General features: G+C 63.1%; 1 pseudogene; it reads left to right on the plus strand.

The window, feature by feature from the left end:
* LOC126444563 (large subunit ribosomal RNA) overlaps nucleotides 1-2,500 on the plus strand; it is a 7,963-nt pseudogene that overhangs the window by 1,772 nt on the left and 3,691 nt on the right.

The following is a 2,500-nucleotide window of genomic DNA, read 5'->3' on the forward strand; positions in this document are numbered from 1 at the left end:
GTGAGCCTGCCTGGAGCCGCCGTCGGTGCAGATCTTGGTGGTAGTAGCAAATACTCCAGCGAGGCCCTGGAGGGCTGACGCGGAGAAGGGTTTCGTGTGAACAGCCGTTGCACACGAGTCAGTCGATCCTAAGCCCTAGGAGAAATCCGATGTTGATGGGGGCCGTCATAGCATGATGCACTTTGTGCTGGCCCCCGTTGGGCGAAAGGGAATCCGGTTCCTATTCCGGAACCCGGCAGCGGAACCGATACAAGTCGGGCCCCTCTTTTAGAGATGCTCGTCGGGGTAACCCAAAAGGACCCGGAGACGCCGTCGGGAGATCGGGGAAGAGTTTTCTTTTCTGCATGAGCGTTCGAGTTCCCTGGAATCCTCTAGCAGGGAGATAGGGTTTGGAACGCGAAGAGCACCGCAGTTGCGGCGGTGTCCCGATCTTCCCCTCGGACCTTGAAAATCCGGGAGAGGGCCACGTGGAGGTGTCGCGCCGGTTCGTACCCATATCCGCAGCAGGTCTCCAAGGTGAAGAGCCTCTAGTCGATAGAATAATGTAGGTAAGGGAAGTCGGCAAATTGGATCCGTAACTTCGGGATAAGGATTGGCTCTGAGGATCGGGGCGTGTCGGGCTTGGTCGGGAAGTGGGTCAGCGCTAACGTGCCGGGCCTGGGCGAGGTGAGTGCCGTAGGGGTGCCGGTAAGTGCGGGCGTTTAGCGCGGGCGTGGTCTGCTCTCGCCGTTGGTTGGCCTCGTGCTGGCCGGCGGTGCAGGATGCGCGCGCCTGCGCGGCGTTCGCGCCCCGGTGCTTCAACCTGCGTGCAGGATCCGAGCTCGGTCCCGTGCCTTGGCCTCCCACGGATCTTCCTTGCTGCGAGGCCGCGTCCGCCTTAGCGTGCTCCTCCGGGGGCGCGCGGGTGCGCGGATTCTCTTCGGCCGCCATTCAACGATCAACTCAGAACTGGCACGGACTGGGGGAATCCGACTGTCTAATTAAAACAAAGCATTGCGATGGCCCTAGCGGGTGTTGACGCAATGTGATTTCTGCCCAGTGCTCTGAATGTCAACGTGAAGAAATTCAAGCAAGCGCGGGTAAACGGCGGGAGTAACTATGACTCTCTTAAGGTGGCCAAGTGGCGGCGGTGTGGCTGCATCCGGACTTGGCTTTTCGAAGTGCGGTCTTGATGTAGTCGTGCTGCTGCTGCGAGGTGCCTTCCTTGGGTTATAGTTACAGGGAGAGTGATGCGCAATACATGGGCCTAGCCCTCTTAGCCTCTCCTCTCCTGCGGTCTTCTCCCCTTCTCGTGGGCCCGCTGATTTTTGCAGAGTGGAAGACCGCACCAGGGGCTTGGGGGGGTTACCAGCCCCCCCTCGCATTATCCCTTTATAGTTGGGGGCAGCCGACAAGAAACAAGAGATGGTGGCCCTTCCGCTGAAGGTGCCACCCCAGCTACCCCAGCACCTATCCGGCCAACCGGCCGTAACGAAAATGCGATAGTTTGTGTAGCTCCCTTTGCTTGCAGTGAGTGCCACCGCACTTTTACCACGAAGAACGGTCTCGGGGTCCATCGCCGCCGCCAACACCCTGCGGCCGCCAACGCTGAGATCGTGACGGAGAGGCATCGCGCGAGGTGGACGGAGGAAGAAGTCCTGTCGCTCGCCAAGGCAGAGGCCGAACTGTTCCTGGAGAGGGACGCCCGGTTCTTCTTTGTAAATCAAGAACTTACCAGGATGTTCCCCGACCGAACGCTTGAGGCAATCAAGTGCCGACGGCGGCAAGCTGCCCACAAGCAGCTTGTCCGCCAATTCATGGAGGCACTTGAGATCGGTCGGGGTGAAGAGCCGGCGTCCCGCCGTGGAGCAGCGAGCTCGCTGCCTGACGCGGGCGAGGCCGCTGCGCCGCCCGTCGACGCAGCCGAGGACTTCGCGGCCGACACCACCGGGCCGCCGCCGGAGGGGCCGACTGACGCCGCCATCTGGGAGCATCTGGCGGGGCTACCTGCTTCCGCCCAGCGTTTCTCTGCCCTGGATCGAGTCATTGGTCTGGGGCGGGGCACGCCGCCCGATGTCATCCTGGGCATGCTCCCGGATGCCCTTGCGTCGGTCGGGTCCAGGGGGGAGAGGTCGATCACCAGGACACAGCGGCCGCGCCAACCATCCAAGCGGCCGCCTGCCGCCCCGCCGCTGCAGAAGCGCAAGCGGCGCCGCTGGGAATACGCGCGGACACAGGACGCCTTCCGTAGGTCGCGTGCACGTTGCGTGCGCGGCTTGCTGGACGGCACCCTGCTGCAGCCGCCACCCGACATCCCCGGTCTGCTGGACTTCTGGGCGGACCTCTTCACGAAGAAGCCGATCTCCACCGCCGGCTTCATCCGTGACCGCCTTCTCCCGCACTCGGAGCCTGTCGCTCCTGAGTGCCTATGGGGGCCGGTCACACGTGAGGAGGTCGCTGCTGCCTTGCCGCCCAGGGGATCGGCAGCCGGGCCGGACGGCCTGACTCCAGCGGAGCTGCG

The sequence above is a fragment of the Schistocerca serialis genome, unplaced genomic scaffold (assembly GCF_023864345.2).
Source record: "Schistocerca serialis cubense isolate TAMUIC-IGC-003099 unplaced genomic scaffold, iqSchSeri2.2 HiC_scaffold_275, whole genome shotgun sequence".
Taxonomy (NCBI): Eukaryota; Metazoa; Arthropoda; class Insecta; order Orthoptera; family Acrididae; genus Schistocerca; species Schistocerca serialis.